General features: G+C 35.6%; 1 long non-coding RNA gene across 1 annotated transcript; it reads right to left on the reverse strand.

The window, feature by feature from the left end:
- Positions 1 to 2107: 2107 nt before the first annotated feature.
- LOC128990452 (uncharacterized) lies at positions 2108 to 7336 on the reverse strand. Its single transcript, XR_008490528.1, has 3 exons — positions 7153 to 7336; positions 5997 to 6229; positions 2108 to 2241 (listed from the first exon to the last, which is right to left on the reverse strand). It is a non-coding gene; the product is annotated as an uncharacterized LOC128990452 (long non-coding RNA).
- Positions 7337 to 20547: the final 13211 nt, after the last annotated feature.

A 20547-nucleotide genomic window follows, 5' to 3' on the forward strand; every position in this document is an offset into this window, starting at 1 on the left:
CTGTTAGAAATAGGGGGTACAATAATCCAAGTTTAACTTGTATTCTCATGATAGCCGAAAGCGTCTACAAAGATTGCCTGATCGAAATTTACGACTACCAGCGATCGCGGGATGACGATAATCAGGCCTCGCAACCGCGAAAGATTTTCACGATTGCCCCGAGGATGCCCACAATTTTAACCACTGCCGACCGTGGGAGACAAAGATGATGACCCTGCAAACACGGAAGACGGTGCCTGTCGGTGGGTGGTGGGGATAGGGGCGCTTCAAGGCCTACGTGCGGACATTTTTAGTTGCCATGGAGCTGTGGACAGCTGAGCACAATGAAATTGTAGTGAAAGTGTTTTTTAAAAGTTGCAATTCCGGTGTAGCTGTTCAGGGGTAGTCCCGTAGACGTTTCAACGTGGGTCCAAGGGGAAAAGTCTTAACTTGAAACAACATTTTGCTGTGGGTCTGCACGTAGATAAGCTGTAGCTCTGCACATGTCTGGCCACTCAGTAGAAGAATTTTATGATATGACCTGCACTTTTTATTCATACAAACGGCAATCGTGCAACAGTTGAAGCCCAGTGGCTAAGCAAAGTGCATCTCATTTTCAGAACAAGTGATTGATTTGATTAAACGTGACAAAATTGCGTTATGAGCGATGAATCACACTTTCAACCACAACACATAGTCTTCCTCCCTCACTCTCTTGAAGTTCTCTGGCGTCCGGACTGACCTGTTGATTTTAGTTTCAATGCTGAACTAGTAGCTCTAAAGTTGCTACCCAAAATGATGTTGCGAGTTGGGACTTTTCTTCTTTGATTCACATTGAAACGTCTACTGAACAGCTACACAGGTATGGCAACGCTGCGGCCCATCAAACGGCAGGTGTAGCCCCAGTGCAGCGCAGCCCGCAGCGTCGAACAAACCCGATTGCCGGGTGATTGGCTTTCATATTTCGGTATGACGAATATCAAATGACATGTGGTGATGTCCTGTTTTATGACAAGAGTTGACGTAGTTTGCTAAACACCCACAGATAGTAGCACTGCTTGGAATATAGCCGGTCCCATTGTATTGCCAATAGGAGGGAGAAGGACGGGACACTAAGTTGATTTTTAAGTTTGCCAGACGGGGATTTTATGGGGAAATTTTACTACCAACCTACAACACAACCAAAAGCAAGTCACCCACTACACGCTAACAAAGTATAGGTCTGCCTTCGACCGACGCTAGAGGAAAAACAAAGATATACGAAAGGCATTGCCGAGCGTATCTGATATGTTACGGCAGCACCTGAACACAGCTCGGCCCATATCCGATCGGCTACGCCCGCATTGAACGTGTTAAAAACACTTCCACTTCAAAAATACATGGTGCTCAGCTGTCCACAGCTCCATGGCTACTAAAATTTGTTCGCACATTGGCTTTGTAACACCCCTATTCCCACCACCCTCCGCCACACACTGGATTGACAGGGCGGCAAAGAAAACCGTCAAATAATTTTGTTTGTCAACTGCCCTGAATGACCTTTTTTATTTCTTAAGATAACAAATTGGCTTGTTGGGCAACGTTTTATGTCAAATGATGAGGTCATCACTGAAACAGAAGAGTATTTTGTAGGCTTTTCAAGTTTGTAGGGTAACTTACTATTTATTTGAACAGCATTTGAAGGAGGTTGGAGAAACTTTAAGATAAGTGTATAGAGCTAAATAAAAGGAGATTATAACAAAATAAATCAAATTTATCCCAAAACTGTTATTCTATGTTTTTCTAAGGACTTATTCAACCACGCTCGTACTAAATACCTTATTGATCTATCAGAATTGTTCTACTTGTTTCAACTGCGTCTGTTGGCAACGCTTTTCCATTTCTCTTAAAATAATTTTTGTTTCAGTACTTACCAAATGTAAACACTATGACATATTAAGAATTAATTATAATTATGTTGTCAAAAAATATAGCCTACATTTCCTAAAAAACAAAAGCAAATTTTGGGCACCTCTCCAGTTAAAATGCTCGTTATACTAGGAATTCAGGAGAGTTATGCGACATAGGTTTCAGGACACGGCCCTGGATTTATAAGTATTAAATTTAAGGAAATGGCAAAACTTACCATAAGTTAGTTCTCTTCAATCTTCGTCTTTACTTTGCCCCATCCTCCATCTCCTCTTCCTCTGGCAACTCTCCCCTGTATCCTCCAATGTTGGGAGGATATTAATTACAACGCCCCCATTCTACTGGTAGGCTACAGCTCTGTACAGAAATATTGCAAAAAATAAAAAATAGCGTTATACAAATAATTTTAGTCTAACAAATAATACAAGAGCGTAGACTCCTTTCTAAATTTGCGATAATCAAATAGGTACAGCTAGTAGAAGAAAATTTGTTAGCAATCTGGGTCAAGTTAATATAAATATTAGAATTTTTATCAATAATTTGGTTTGGACAAAATAAATTGCTTCAAACATTAATTCATTGTTATTTCCCAATTTGTAAAAATGCAAGCTATATCCTAATTAAAACAACATGTTACGAGATGTACGGCAATCCAAATAAATTTTAAGTAGGGGCCTAGTTTTAAATTGTTATAAAAAAATATTAATTTGCATACAGATTATATATTATCCTCATGTTCCACCAAAAACTATAGTAACTAGTGGGCGAAGTGGCACTTTGCTACACATGAGAGAAATGTTCAAACGCACGAGCTGTAGGCGAGTGTGGAAAGTATCTCGAGTGCAGCAAAGGCAGTTTGCACTTGTTACAAATTATATTTTTCTTACAGTTATTATAAAACATATAAATAATTTGTCTTTCAAACTCTGTTCAACACGTTTATAGGTTAGGTTAAATCCAAACATTGGTGAAATGGTAAGCTTTACCAGTTGATCGTAGTCGTAATATCTTGAATGGGTAGCCAACTTATTTTTAAGTGTACGTATGTATTATGTGTCTAATAAAACCTTGCTGTTTTGTGTTGTTTGGTTGGAATACTGGAGTGTGGCAAAAAAAAGAGTGCAATAAAAGTAAGTAAATTGCAGCAAATAGCAACTTTCTGTGCTATAATAAGTGCAAGGAAGGCCACTTTGACAGTTGGAAAAATAATTCACATGCGCTTCATTTTGAAAACTGTGAATGACTGACTTAAACAACCTTTTTATTATTACTGTTATTATGTTAAAATGTGTAATTTTACGCACAGGCCGCCTAGTTATTAGTTTATAACTAATGTGATAACTGTATAGGCTACACACATTGTTTTTGTCCTATGACACAACAGGCACTAGTCCGGAATTTAATTCACATTTCACACTTCAGCCTAGGTCTAGGGCTGTGGTATTCACACAAAAGAAAATAATAAAAATAAATAATAAAATCCATTGGTCATCTGCCAGGATTTGAGCCCGGTACTGAAGTTCTGCTCGCCCCCTAGGGTAAAGAATTTAGTCAGTTGTAGGCATTAGGCAGGCCTATAAAATATGTAGAGGAGGCTATGACTTAGAGCATTGGAACGCTGATAAATATGATCAGTCATTAATATTAATCGGGGCCAATCCTATGAGCAAAGACAGAATCATATTTAGTAAATAAGGTTGTTACTTCCAATTGCTTGTTGTTGAAAATAATCAGCTGTAGGCTAAAGTAACTTCACCCACCACGGGCGTCGCCGCCATAGGGGACATGGGGGATGCGTCCCCCCCAATATTTGAAAAGTCAGTTTGGTCCCCCATCCCAAATTTTAAAAATCATACAGAATGCGTGTTCACCCGATCGATCGCTTCCAGCAAGCAAGGTGCTCGCTTCGCTGTGTGATTCGGAAGCGTACGACATGATGCGGTGGTGGAGGGGTGTTCTGATTCACGATCCTCGAGTTGCACTATGGATGCCTAGACGCTTGTCTTGAATGTCTTCTCGCGTTTCAGTCAGACTTTCAGTCCGTTCCGTCACCGTCAGTCGGCAGTGGTTGATACTACATACATTTATATGTAGGCCTACGTTAACCCTTTTCTCCTCGTGTGCTGTATCTGTCGGTAGTATCGGTTATAGTTCTTTTAGGTTAGTTGATACTTTTTGGAAGAGTTGATATTTGAACCTTGAACTGTTTATTGTCAAATGAAGCGAGCAGAAGGCCAAAAACAAATTGTTTATATAAAAACCTGCTTGTAAAAATGTAAGTTTGTGGGTTTAAATATTAGTGTTCAAACGTCATTGAATTCGATACTATACATATTGTGACAGATCTAAGAAATGGAGAAAAAAGTAAGGTTAAAAAAACATATCTACTTGCTTGCATGGCATATAACATGTGAAATGGAAGGTTTTAGGACAATTGGGCACAGTTCACAGTTCTATCCATTAGAAATGGCTTTATAAAGTCACCAATCACCATACGGCTTTTGGGAGATATGGCTTCGTAGTCTACAGTAGGCCTATGTTTTGAAATTCATGAATGCAAGTTCGTCATAGTTTGATTTTTAAAATGTCTACTTGCTCATGACAAAGACAAATAACAGGTGAAACGGGAGGTTTTTGGACAGTTGGACACAGATATAGACATTAATAATGGCTTTAGAAAGTCAGTAAACAGCTTTTACACCACACTACATTATTTTGATGAACTTTCCACGCATGGATTTAGTCCAGAAAACAGCTGTTTGCCGCCAGCTTATTCAAATGGGGTTTCATTGCGTAATACTGTTCTGCAATGAGTTTTACCGGACACCAATCAGCTGATTATACTGTATTTTCGTGGCAATTAGTGGTTATAAACAAAAACATAACCTCTCATGACTAGTGATTTTTAGTCCTTTAGTTGGTGGAAATATATAAGGATTTGTACGGATTAAGTAGTATGGCGTAAACTATCGTACGTAACTCGTCCAAAATGTGTGTACCGGACTTGTATGGTAATCCCGTACTCGACTTCGTCTCGCACGGGAACGACCACACTCGTCCGGTAAACACTTATTTACAGGACTAGTAACGTAATAGTCCTTGTTGGGGGGGTGTGGAGCACCCCTCAAGCCCCCCAGTGGGCACCCCCTTCCTACATTTGTCCCCCTCAATCTTTTGATGCTGACGACAATATATTGTGAGGATACGGCCGTAGCCTACAGTATTTTTTGAGATTTATGAATGAATGCGATCGTCATAGTTAGTTTTAAAAATGTCTAATTATTCATGACAAATAAAGGGGGGAAAGGGAGGTTATGCACACAGTTCTAGACGTTAAAACTGGCTGTATAAAGTCACCAAACGGCTTTTAGGAGGATATGGCCTTAGTCTACAGCGTATTTTTAAATTCATTAATGCAATCGTCTTTAATTTTTAAATTGTCTATTTGCTCATGACAAACAACAGGTGAAATGGGAGTTTATGGACAATTGGGCACGGTTTTTGGTGTTAAAAATGGCTTTAAAAAGTCACCAAACTGCTTTGAAAATTACCAATTTTTGGACCCCCCGGCCTTGTTGGGGGGTGTGGAGCACCCCTCAAGCCCCCCAGTGGGCACCCCCTTCCTACATTTGTCCCCCTCAATCTTTTGATGCTGACGACGCCAATGTCACCCACAGTTCATTCTACTTGTTAATGTCATCCACCCTACCTTGACTATTCAAACATTTTGAGCGGCAATTTATTCCGTTTCAGTAATATTCATCTGCGGTGAAAAATAGTAGTCTATTTGGATTCAGTACGGTACGTAAAATACTACGCAGAGGATACGGGTCCGGTAACCGGGCGTGGATTAGGCATCCGGCAGTTGCTGTCATAACCTAACCTAACCAACCAAACTTGCTGATAATGAAAAAAATCTAATGAAGGTTAAATTCTGTCCATAAAATAAATTTATAAACGCAACCAATTCAAACAAAAGGTATTGTACAGTTAAGAATAAACCCACGCAAATATGGCCTAGGACATAAAAATGTTCTTTCCATTTATGATAACCCAACCTAACATAACCGCCGCAAAGCGCTGTATATCTGTAGCCTCCGGATAATACTTACCAAAGTACCGATTTGAACTTTGAATACCGGTAACTTAGTTATCACGGCAGTATGGTAATAGCCTCCAGGGTACACAACTCTGGTCTCTCTATATCTCTCATCTGCAGTGATGTCGATGGCAATGTCGTCCAGAAAGGTTAGTCCTCTTAACTTATTGGTTCAAGACAATAGGGTATTTAAACTAGAGACCAATTTGGGCTCAGGTCAAATTACAGCCTTTGCTCCAGGATCATCTATAAAATTAACATTGAAGTCAGCAATGAATGATATAATCCAAGACTAGTCTTACACCAAATACAAACCTCTCTAGAATATTTTACAGCACTTAAGTTAAGTTTACATCCTACACTCATTCCAATGAATATATTTCTTTAATACTTTCTTTCTTATTACTTGGCGACCATACAAAGAAGGTATTTTAAGCCAAGTATGAATGGAGATGAGTGTAGGATGAGTGGCGCGATCTTGTAGTCTTGTTAGTGACTAAAAGACCGACATTCCTTAGACACAGCTGTTAATTAATAGCCCATACAGCTAATGGCAACTAAGGGACCTACAGTTTATAGTGGAATCCGAACCACATTATTGCCTTGGTATAGGCCTAACTTAAGTTATACAAATTGGTCTAATTATCAGGATAGTACTAAGGAGAGTCGTAGTAAGTACTCACTCGTGCGGACGTTAGTCCACACCAGGGAGTATCGAATCCACAGTACATGCCTATAAATATCCACAATTCGTGACCTCCTAACTTAGTAGCTGGATTACAGGACGACGCCACACGTCCCAGACATATTGATTATTTCATTCGATAAACTTAGGCCTAAGCCTATATCAAGTTTGGTTAATTAGGGTAAAACCTAACCTAACTAGTTAAAGGAATGCAATATTCAAAATACTAAATAGTCTATGTATTTAATATCTTTCATTTGAATAAATGTAGGACATAGCCTAAACTAAAGTGCAGCCAAATATTTTTACATCAAATTCTCAAAGTTGACACTGGGTCAGTGGGGATAAGAGACAATCCTAATAGCCTAGCCTAGGGATTTGCCTATTCAAACATTTGCAATAATATTGCTCTATGATCCAGAATTAGCCTACGAACAAGCTGGAATAAAATATTGGTTCTTGACTTATCATTTAAGTGACTTACCTAAGTTAGTGCCTGGTAATGTTTTTAAGTTTTTTATCCTATAAAAATTATTTCACATTATTCCTTAAAAACTATTGTTTGTAACACTCGAGTCATCTATTTTCTTGTAAACAAGGAAAGAAATAAAAAAGATAAATATTTACAATATAAAAGTTTTAGTCCATAAATGGCCAGCAGCTTGTAGATGTCCGTCCGGTCGGAATTCGGAATCAAATTATTCAAATATTGCGACTCGTGAGTTGAGGAACTGAACGATGAATTAGAACAACTCCTTTTCAAGAGTAGCTCCGAAGAACGGGAGCTTGTCGATATACTGGGACTATTTCAGTGTCGACATAGTGAAACTATTTCATTGTCGACAATATGGGATGTCAACAATTTGTGGTGTCGATCATTTGCGACGTCGGTTATTTGGGATGTCGGTTAAGTGGGAATATTCCAGTGTCGACAAACTGGGAATAATTCAGTTTCGATCAATTTCTAAGGTTGTCGATATTATGGAACCCACCCGACTCCGTCCGTCAGGGCAGGGCAGAAACAGAAACAAGAAACGAAACGAAACGAAGAAACAAGGACGGCCGTGAAGATAGCTGTCACCAGCTGTCGCCTAGCAGTTGCGGCGGCTCCCCCACTCCGTCACCCTGGCCCCAAGATAGATAGTCTGTTATTTATGAGAATAGACCACGAACCTCACCTTGCTACTGATTGATTGCACCTACTGTTATTACACATTGTACAAGTATACAGGATTGTTCTTATAAAAAAATATGTAAATTTAAAAAGTGAAGGATCTTTAGGAAAAAATGCTGTTAAAAGAACACAAATACAGTGGTTTATTATTTCATTACACTATGACCAACATTCATAATTTTTACCTTGGCCCTGTTTGATTGAACAAAATTAGATTACTGATTGTACTAGTGTAAATGACTGCTTTTAATAATAAAACATAATAATTGGAATAAAGACTGCTTTTAATAATAAAACATAATAATTGGAATAAAAGTATAAGATGTTGGCGAAAATGGTGTCGAAAACTACCAAATGGTCAAATAATATTTCACATTCAAGATTTTTTTCTTACCATGACTCCGATTGATTGCACCAAATGTTATTACTGATTGTACTTGTACAGATGATTGCTTTTAATAATAAAATATAATTATTGGAATAAAAGTGTAGGATGTTTGCGTAAAATGGTACCAAAACCACAAAAATGGTCAAATAATGTGCCACATTTACAAATTATTTTTACCATGACCTTGATTGATTGCACCAAATTTTATTACTGATTGTAAAAGTATAGATGATTGCTTTTAATAATAAAATATAATAATTGAAATAAAAGTGTAGGATGTTGGCGTAAAATGGCACCAAAGTCACGAAAATGGTGAAATAATGTTATACTTTAAGATTTTTTCTTACCATGACCCAGATTGATTGCACCAAATTTTATTACTAATTATACTAGTATATATGGTTGCTTTTAATAATAAAATATAATAATTGAAATAAAAGTGTAGGATGTTGGCGTAAAATGGCTCCAAAGTCACGAAAACGGTCAAATAATGTGACACATTCACAAATTATTTTTACCATTACCCCGAATGATTGCACCAAATTTTATTACTGATTGTACAAGTATATATGGTTGCTTTTAATAATAAAATATACTAATTGAAATAAAATTGTAGGATGTTGGGGTAAAATGGCACCAAAACCACGTAAATGGTTAAATAATGTTATACATTTAAGATTTTTTCTTACCATGACCCCGAATGATTGCACCAAACTTTATTACTGATTATACTAGTATATAGGAAAATGGTCAAATAATGTGACACATTCACAAATTATTTTTACCATTACCCCGAATGATTGCACCAAATTTTATTATTGATTGTACTAGTATAGATAATTGCTTTTAATAATAAAATATAATAATTGAAATAAAAGTGTAGGATGTTGGCGTAAAATGGCACCGAAACCACGAAAATGGTCAAATAATGTGACACATTCACAAATTATTTTTACCATGACCTTGATTGATTGCACCATATTTTATTACTGATTGTACAAGTATATATGGTTGCTTTTAATAATAAAATATAATAATTGAAATAAAAGTGTAGGATGTTGGCGTAAAATGGCACCAAAGTAATGAAAATGGTTAAGAAATGTTATACATTTAAGATTTTTTCTTACAATGACCCCGAATGATTGCACCAAATTTTATTACTGATCGTACAAGTATATATGATTGCTTTTAATAATAAAATATTATAATTGAAATGAAAGCGTAGGATGTTGGCGTAAAATGGCAACAAAGTCACGAAAATGGTTAAATAATGTTATACATTTAAGATTTTTTCTAACCATGACCCCGAATGATTGCACCAAATTTTATTACTGATTGTACAAGTATATATGGTTGCTTTTAATAATAAAATATAATAATTGAAATAAAAGTGTAGGATGTTGGCGTAAAATGGCACCAAAGTCACGAAAATGGTGAAATAATGTTATACATTTAAGATTTTTTCTTACCATGACCCAGATTGATTGCACCAAATTTTATTATTGATTGTACTAGTATAGATGATTGCTTTTAATAATATAATATAATAATTGAAATAAAAGTGTAGGATGTTGGCGTAAAATGGCACCAAAGTCACGAAAATGGTCAAATAATGTTATACATTTAAGATTTTTTCTTACCATGACCCAGATTGATTGCACCAAATTTTATTACTGATTGTACAAGTATATATGATTGCTTTTAATAATAAAATATTATAATTGAAATAAAAGTGTAGGATGTTGGCGTAAAATGGCACCGAAACCACGAAAATGGTCAAATAATGTGACACATTCACAAATTATTTTTACCACTACCCCGAATGATTGCACCAAATTTTATTATTGATTGTACTAGTATAGATGATTGCTTTTAATAATAAAATATAATAATTGAAATAAAAGTGTAGGATGTTGGCGTAAAATGGCACCGAAACCAGGAAAATGGTCAAATAATGTGACACATTCACAAATTATTTTTACCATTACCCCGAATGATTGCACCAAATTTTATTATTGATTGTACTAGTATAGATAATTGCTTTTAATAATAAAATATAATAATTGAAATAAAAGTGTAGGATGTTGGTGTAAAATGGCACCGAAACCACGAAAATGGTCAAATAATGTGACACATTCACAAATTATTTTTACCATGACCTTGATTGATTGCACCATATTTTATTACTGATTGTACAAGTATATATGGTTGCTTTTAATAATAAAATATAATAATTGAAATAAAAGTGTAGGATGTTGGCGTAAAATGGCACCAAAGTAATGAAAATGGCTAAGAAATGTTATACATTTAAGATTTTTTCTTACAATGACCCCGAATGATTGCACCAAATTTTATTACTGATTGTACAAGTATATATGATTGCTTTTAATAATAAAATATTATAATTGAAATAAAAGTGTAGGATGTTGGCGTAAAATGGCAACAAAGTCACGAAAATGGTTAAATAATGTTATACATTTAAGATTTTTTCTAACCATGACCCCGAATGATTGCACCAAATTTTATTACTGATTGTACAAGTATATATGGTTGCTTTTAATAATAAAATATAATAATTGAAATAAAAGTGTAGGATGTTGGCGTAAAATGGCACCAAAACCACGAAAATGGTCAAATAATGTGTCAAATAATGTTTTATGGCGATGTTTTACGTAAATATAATAAACACACTCAGAGTCAGTTATTATGTATATTGTGGCATTCCTTGACGTTATACCACAACGTCCTACGTTCAATTGGAACTTTTGTACTGTAATGCACATTTAAGATAAATTTTATTGTTAATAGATAAAATAAAAGTTCTTGACCTGGACCATCTATTCATCCGACCAGATGGCAGTATGATGACGGATTGGTTTGAAAGGTAGGTTGTAAATACATAAAATTTGACAAATTATGTGAACGTAGAAATTTAACAATTTCCATATAGGCTTTTTACTATTTGAACTAAAGTGAAGAAAATAACTTTACACTCAAGGACTGGGCTTAAGTGCAAGGCTATTGGCCCAAATATGTTTAATGTTTTGTTATAGTTCATATATGGCAAATCTTATTATGACACCTGATATTTTTATGAACAGCTTATGAGTATATCGTTTGTTTTTGTAGTTATTTCGTAACCAAAAACGCAACCCGAAAGGGTTCATAACACTTGTCCACCTCCACTCTAAAAAAGTTGAATACAAGAATATAAAAAGCAAAACAATGTAGATAATTGTAAAAAAATATGTAACATAACAATGTAGAGTAATAGTTAATTTAAATTTGGAACATGTAGCAATACTCTTATAATTCACAATAATTTATTTTGTAGAGTAATGGGATCCGGACATCGCCGTCGACCAGACATGGTTCACTGGAATGACAGAGGGATGGAGATTGTCGGCCAATTTCTGATGGACAGTTTGGCTTAGGCATAGACAAATAGAGTTACATATAGACTGACAGCAGTGCTGTGGTTAGATTAAGTTCTGGCGTCCACCGCCAGCAGTGTCGCCTTTATACGTAGAGCGTATACACATTAACTACACAGTGATCCTAACGGTGGACGCAAGAACGTATGCTAACCACAATTACTTTAAGTGCCAATGGTTAATTATTTGTTTTCATAATAATTATTTACTTCATTACTAATGGTATAGGTTTGGCTGGCTGATAATAAAACCAGCAATTCATGTTATTGGTATGGTTTAGTTCCATAAGATCCTGTGCTTGGCTTTTTGAAAACTAATTAATTTGCATGGCAAAATTTACATGGTCTGTTGGACTCCGAGCTCTTGGGGCTATGCACCATGCAGGGACAGAGCATCGACGGCCCTGTGTTCAGCAGGGCTACCAGCCGCCTGTTGGTCATGGTCCGAAGTATCACGGAATACAATAATAATTCATTCTGACAGACTGTATTAAGAAAACAATAATTCAACTGTGTATACTTATAAAAACACCTTATTTCATTAGATTTTTACAAATAGTATATTATAATCAAAGATACTTTAGTTATGTTTCAGATGCTGCAACATCACCACTCGATGATGAAATAATGATATAACAGCAAAGAAAATGTAAATATTGGTAAATATCCCGCAGAAGCACATAATGCAGAGGGCAGCTCAAAAGCATTAAACAAAATTACAATATCAAAAAATTATTTGAATTAATTAATGAATTTCAACCAATCTCTATAATTTTGTTTAAAGAAACTGAATTGATAAATGTGTAATTTGAAAAATGCTTTTGGGCTGTAATGCAGGGTTCTGTTGCATTAAAAAAATATGCAACATGACGCGGTCCCCACCCCGCAGCATATATTTATATATTTTTTTTAATTAAAAGCAATCATTTATACAAGTATAATCAGTAATAAAATTTGGTGCAATCAATCAAGGTCATGGTAAAAATAATTTGTAAATGTGTCGCATTATTTAACCATTTTCGTAGTTTTGGTGCCATTTTACGCCAACACCCTACACTTTCATTTCAATTATTATATTATATTATTAAAAGCAACCATATATACTAGTATAATCAGTAATAAAATTTGGTGCAATCAATCTGGGTCATGGTAAGAAAAAATCTTAAATGTATAACATTATTTAACCATATTCATGACTTTGGTGCCATTTTACGCCAACATCCTACACTTTTATTTTAATTATTATATTTTATTATTAAAAGCAACCATATATACTAGTATAATCAGTAATAAAATTTGGTGCAATCATTCGGGGTCATGGTAAGAAAAAATCTTAAATGTATAACATTATTTAACCATTTTCATGACTTTGGTGCCATTTTACGCCAACATCCTACACTTTTATTTCAATTATTATATTATATTATTAAAAGCAACCATATATACTTGTACAATCAGTAATAAAATTTGGTGCAATCATTCGGGGTAATGGTAAAAATAATTTGTGAATGTGTCACATTATTTGACCCTTTTCGTGACTTTGGAGCCATTTTACGCCAACATCCTACACTTTTATTTCAATTATTATATTTTATTATTAAAAGCAACCATATATACTAGTATAATCAGTAATAAAATTTGGTGCAATCAATCTGGGTCATGGTAAGAAAAAATCTTAAATGTATAACATTATTTCACCATTTTCGTGAATTTGGTGCCATTTTACGCCAACATTCTACACTTTTATTTCAATTATTATATTATATTATTAAAAGCAACCATATATACTAGTACAATCAGTAATAAAATTTGGTGCAATCATTCGGGGTCATGGTAAGAAAATCGTTAGCTGGACTTTAAGCTAAAATTAACCTAAATATATATGTCTAGATTTAAATGATTTTTTAATATGTTGTACATCCAAGTGTATACTTTAATTTAAAATGATTAAATTTTGGGGAATACCGTCACAACATAGGTAAATGTTCGTCCGAACATTATTAGTACGCTGAGAACAAGTTCGTTAGCTAGACTTTAGGCTAAAATTAACCTAAATATATATGTCTAGATTTTTATGATTTTTTAATATGTTGTACATGCAAGTGTATACTTTAATTTAAAATGATAAAATTTTGGGGAATACTGTCACAACATAGGTAAATGTTCGTCCGAACATTATTAGGACACTGAGAACAAGTTCGTTAGCTGGACTTTAAGCTAAAATTAACCTAAATATATATGTTTAGATTTTAATGATTTTTTAATATGTTGTACATTCAAGTGTATAATTTAATTTAAAATGATAAAATTTTGGGGAATATCGTCACAACATAGGTAAATGTTTGTCCGAACATTCTTAGTACGCTGAGCGCTAATTCGTTAGCTGGACTTTAAGCTAAAATTAACCTAAATATATATGTCTAGATTTTAATGATTTTTTAATATGTTGTACATCCAAGTGTATACTTTAATTTAAAATGATAAAATTTTGGGGAATACTGTCACAACATAGGTAAATGTTCGTCCGAACATTATTAGTACGCTGAGAACAAGTTCGTTAGCTAGACTTTAGGCTAAAATTAACCTAAATATATATGTCTAGATTTTTATGATTTTTTAATATGTTGTACATCCAAGTGTATACTTTAATTTAAAATGATAAAATTTTGGGGAATATCGTCACAACATAGGTAAATGTTCGTCCGAACATTATTAGTACGCTGAGAACAAGTTCGTTAGCTAGAATTTAGGCTAAAATTAACCTAAATATATATGTTTAGAATTGAATGATTTTTTAATATGTTGTACATTCAAGTGTATACTTTAATTTAAAATGATAAAATTTTGGGGAATACCGTCACAACATAGGTAAGTGTTCGTCCGAAAACTCTTAGTACGCTGAGAACAAATTCGTTAGCTAGACTTTAGGCTAAAATTAACCTAAATATATATGTTTAGAATTGAATGAATTTTTAATATGTTGTACATTCAAGTGTATACTTTAATTTAAAATGATAAAATTTTGGGGAATACCGTCACAACATAGGTAAGTGTTCGTCCGAACATTCTTAGTACGCTGAGAACAAATTCGTTAGCTAGACTTTAGGCTAAAATTAACCTAAATATATATGTTTAGAATTGAATGATTTTTTAATATGTTGTACATTCAAGTGTATACTTTAATTTAAAATGATAAAATTTTGGGGAATACCGTCACAACATAGGTAAGTGTTCGTCCGAAAACTCTTAGTACGCTGAGAACAAATTCGTTAGCTAGACTTTAGGCTAAAATTAACCTAAATATATATGTTTAGAATTGAATGAATTTTTAATATGTTGTACATTCAAGTGTATACTTTAATTTAAAATGATAAAATTTTGGGGAATATCGTCTTAACATAGGTATATGTTCGTCCGAACATTCTTAGTACGCTGAGCGCTAATTCGTTAGCTGGACTTTAAGCTAAAATTAACCTAAATATATATGTTTAGATTTTAATGATTTTTTAATATGTTGTACATTTAAGTGTATACTTTAATTTAAAATGATAAAATTTTGGGGAATATCGTCACAACATAGGTAAATGTTTGTCCGAACTTTCTTAGTACGCTGAGTGCTAATTCGTTAGCTGGACTTCAGGCTGAAATTAACTTAAATATATTATATATGGTTTTTAATAATTCTTTAATATGTATTTAAAACAATAATATTTGGTCGAATATTGTTTCAACATAGTTTCAAGTACGTCCAAACACTCCTTGTATGCTGAGAACATATATATGATAAAATTTATATGTTTCGATTTATTTATACTTTTTGGTGCGTATATGTGCTATATTACATATACACAGTTATTAGTTTTAGTTCGGAAAACTATTAATTATCCATAGAAGGTAAATTCAAATGCGAGGTATTTTTTTTGTGCATCGACTGTACTGCTCAAACCTAGGCGTTATCTGATTGGTCGAGAGGGCGAAGAGGGGAAATCGTTGTGGGAGGGGGAAAAATGTAGGGTCGACAGCTGGCGATAGCTGTCTTCACGATCGTGAAACAAGGGACGAGGGACCACCACGAGACTGTTCATGGAGGACCCCGGCCCCCCACCACCGCGCCCGGGACAGCAGAATTGGTATCGGAACGGAACACGGAACATCCGAACTGCACTGCACCATGGTGGAAGGAAAAAACATTGGTTTTTTCCTTCCACCATGGCACTGCACTGACTGCACTCGTAAAATTGCTGTTGTTATCACTGTCGTCTTCTGTCAAAACGTCAACGTCCTTGTTTACATTATGATCAGCTGGATGTTTCAATTGCTGTTAAAATTTAATTTTGCAATTCAGTGTAAAGACTTACTGATTTGGTGGAAATTAAATATTTACTATTTAAACTTGGGTTTGCGTACATATTAAAAATGAAAAAATCGAGAAAGCCTACACAATTTGATATATTTCACCAAATAAGACTTGGTGGCGTTCGCAGAGGCATCCACAAAATTGAGCGGAGTCATCAAGGGTTCATATTATATTGTTTTTTTTTCAAACTGCAGTAAAAACAGTCGTTTTTAATGCATGCATTGCGGGCATAAAGTAGCATTTTTACTCTTTAGGGAGTAAAAATCGTTTTTAGCCTCTATGGAGTAAAATAAATCAGCTGTTGTCGACTCAGTTGAAAATTTCTATTGTAACCGATTGCATGTATCGAAATATGCATCGATTCGTGCTTCGTAATCATTTTAACCTACAGTCTACAGTCTCTTCCCATAGCATTTTAGCATTGCAAAAAAAATCACACCAATTCAAACCAACAAACCAAATTCACACCAACAAACAATCCTTCAACCCAAGAAGACACAACAAATGCCAACCCCACAACCAAATTCCTCGGCATCATTCTTGACCAGCAACTAAACTGGCACCCCCACTTGGAAGGGCTCCAGCGAAGACTCTCATCAGGACATCAGCTATCTATGCCCTTAGAAGACTCAGGGAAATCACTAACGAAGAAACCACCAAGATGGCTTACCATGGAATCTTCGCTTCACACCTGAAATTTGGCCTAATTGCATGGGGAAGTGCCAGCGAAAGCCTATTAAAAGAAATTCAAATCATTCAAAAGAAAGCAGCCAGAATCATAGACCAATCCCACTACCTTGAACACTGCAAGCCCCTTTTCATAAAACACCAAATCCTAACCCTAACCTCCCAATACATATTTAACACCATCAATTTCATAAAACAAAATCCGCCTGAAACCAGACAAACATGCCACAACCACAACACCAGATCAAAATCAAACTATAACACCCAACAAAACAGACTAAATAAAACCAACAAAACCCCTACTGCAATGGGAGCAAAACTCTACAACCTACTTCCACAACATCTCAAAACAATAAATAACACAAAAAAATTCACTGCTGCACTAAAAAACTACCTCCTTCAAAGACCATACTACACCATCAAGGAGTTCTATGAAGACCACAACTACTACATAGGGCTACTATAAGAAGTGAGAAAGTAGTAAATGACGATTCTCTAGTCTCTACGACTGCGATGAAGAGGACGTATGTAAGATGTAAGATGTAAGATGCAGATACATTAATCCATTCCCACACTCAACGCTGCTCACCTTTACTACTTCCTTCGCCACTCCCTACGTCGTGGACCTGTTTCCCTCTCCTCCCAAAGCATTTTAGGATTGCAGATACATTTATAATGTAATTGCCGAAGACAGTTCCCAGTTCCCACATTCTGCACTGCAAGCCTTACTACTTCCTTCACCATTTCCTACGTCATAGACCTTGTTTCCTTCCCTTCTCATAGCATTTAAGTACTGTATTAGACACATTTATCTAACTGCCCAAACGGTCCCCCCACTCTGCACTGCCAGCCTTTACTACTTTCTTCACCACTTCCTACGTCGTGGGGCCTGTTTCCTTCCCTTCTCATAGCATTTTAGGATTGAAGATACAATCTAAATGCCAAAGACGGTTCTGACACTATGCTCATACACTACTTCCTAAGCCACTCCCTACATCGTTGACCTGTTTTCATCACTTTTCATAGCATTTTAGTATTTTAGATTCGTTGATCTAATTTGCCACAAACATTGCCCACACTCTGCACTGCTAGCCTTTACTACTTCTTTCACCATTTTCTATGTCGTGGGCATGCTTCCTACTCCTTAACTATTTCCTTAACCTCTTCTTACGTCACGTACCTGTTTCCCTCCCTTTCCATATAGTATTATAGGATTGCTATACCTTAATCTAATCGTCATAAACAGTTCCCACACTCCGGACAGCTCGCCTTTACCACTTCCTACGTCTCGGACCTGTATCCCTCCCTTCCCTTAGCATTATTGGATTGCAAATACCTTAATCTATTGGTCATAAACAGATCCCACACTCCGAACAACTCGCCTTTACAACTTCCTACGTCACGTAAGCATCTTAAGGCCTATTTTGCTTGGAGCGACTGTAGCGATAGTAGCACAGCGATTATCGCTCAACTACTATCGCTGATACGGTGACCGTTTTGCTTAGAGCGATTGATTTTCGGTCGCCACGCGATTTTTCATAGTTAGTTAAATACCAGCACTCACAATGGTGAATTCATGAGTGCGTGTTGTAAGTTATCTCCTATGTATTAAAGTATCTCATCAGTGAGGAGTTAGGAGACGAGGCTCTACTCGACCCTAGTGGAAGTATCAATGGACGATCGATAGAAAATGCATAGTGATACGTAGGATTTGGGACGGATACGTATCACTAGAAGTCACTAGATAGGATGTAAATAGAAAACTGTAGTGATATCAATGAAAAAATATATTTATATAAATAAAAAAATAGTAATATCAATAAGAGTTAATGGATGTCGGAAAATCGGCCCTGGAGTAAAAAAAATGTATTCATACAAAAACTGACACAGTATTAACACACACAATACGTAAATAACACATAACAACTTGGAACAGTCAAGCGTTTTATATTTCAATTTGAATAGACGTGGATTACCTTAACAAATTTAAACACAAACATTTGAGCAATGACAATGCAAGTTTGCTGGAAAGAAAGAGTCGCCTGTTTCTTCTAAAATTTAATGTAGAAAATGAAATGAATGTGTAAGGAAATATAACCAAAACAGTACAATCGTAACAGCACAACATGAATAGAAAAATGAGAACATTAAATTATGGTTAATTTAACCACTAACATGTGCCTACTGAGTGAACTGTACTGTTTTGAGGTTCTGCGCACAGTCGCTGCGCATCAGTCGCGGCGCGATTATCGCTCAGACTGGTCCCCGGGGCAGTGGTCCGCGACTGTAGCTAGCGGCTCTTGCGATAGTCGCTCCAAGCAAAACAGGACAACACGCAAACTCCGTCAGAGCAGTGCCCGGCTGCTATCGCGGAGCGATTATCGCTACGCGACTATCGCTGCAATCGCTCCAAGCAAAATAGGCCTTTAAGTAGTGTTGTCACATACTTTTTGGCCTAAATACATTCTTAATACTTAATACTCTTGTAAGGGAGTTAATTGAAAGACAAAATACTCCTAGGACTGGGTTTTCCCTTCTCAAACTTTTTTAAGGGAAAATCATTCATAGCTCAAAAGAGTACTATGATAAAAGTACTCAAAAGAGTAGTATGATAAATCTTTGAACAATAAATATTCAGTGCATGCGAAATAAAACTAATAAAATCAACATTTTAAGCCTTGAGATGAAGAACATTGATATTTTGTGTATTTGTGAGCATTGGCTGATGACATTCAGTTTTACAATACAATTAGTAATTTAAAACTAGCAGAATACCGCTGCAGGTAGTCAGCTACTGGTGGGGTGGCTGTTTATCCCAGTAACAAACTTACAGGTAATTATAAACCTTTTCTCTGAGGATTACACGCTCTCAATCTCTCTCTAAACTCCCTTTGCCGCGCTCGGTAGAACTGAACTTAGAACTTGTCTGGTCTTGGTCTCGTTCGGATTGAAATTTTGCTTGTATCATAGATAAAATTAGTCCGGTTTTATCTATATCTATGCTTGTATTTACCTCCCTTCTCGGTTCGGGGAAAAGATCGATAGTGTGTCACCGCCTTTAATGTTCTGTCATGACGAGAAACCTTGCGGTACAGTATTTCCTTTCTAAAGGGAACTTTCCATATACCTAATGTTAAAATACACCACCTGTACTTAATTCATTACCTTATTAAAATCAGTTGTGATTATTTCTTTGTATTAAATAGGCCTAGAGTCTAAATGTAGAGTCACATTAGATATTTTGAGCAAATATCTAATGTGACTCTCCATGTTGAGGAAGGGGCCAGTGGCCTCGAAATATCCAGTGTTTATTTTATTTTGTGTTTTCTTCTGTGTTCTGTAATGAATGAAGTGGGATGCCTACATTTCTTAAGGTAAGCCTGCTTATCCTATCCTTTCTCTCCCCTATTTTCAGGCCATAAGCCCTTTCTCTTCAAACCTATAATATTAGTGTGATTAATATAGAAGAAAAGTAGACCAAGACTCCCGACTAGTATTGCATTACATATTAATCAATCATCTTTGTTTATTTTCCTCAGTCTTATTATTGTGTGTTTAATCGATAGCAAATACAAGTTACAACATGGGCTGATAGGCTTGACAAGACAACCGATTGGTCGATCGAAACAATATTGCCAACACTTTTGGGGATAAAGTGGTCACCAGTAATCTCATCTATGAGCTGTCTGCTTGTGGAATACACAGCTTACGGCTAAGACGGTTCTCCTCTTATCTTCATGACGAAAACTCTAGATGAAATTCTCCTTTTCTACCGCTAGAGAAACAGTCACAATTTCTGGAATACCCCAAGGATCCCATCTTGGCCCCGTTTTGTTTAGG

The sequence above is a fragment of the Macrosteles quadrilineatus genome, unplaced genomic scaffold (assembly GCF_028750875.1).
Source record: "Macrosteles quadrilineatus isolate MER2022 unplaced genomic scaffold, UCM_ALF_1.0 Scaffold_3__2_contigs__length_128488019, whole genome shotgun sequence".
Classification (NCBI taxonomy): domain Eukaryota; kingdom Metazoa; phylum Arthropoda; class Insecta; order Hemiptera; family Cicadellidae; genus Macrosteles; species Macrosteles quadrilineatus.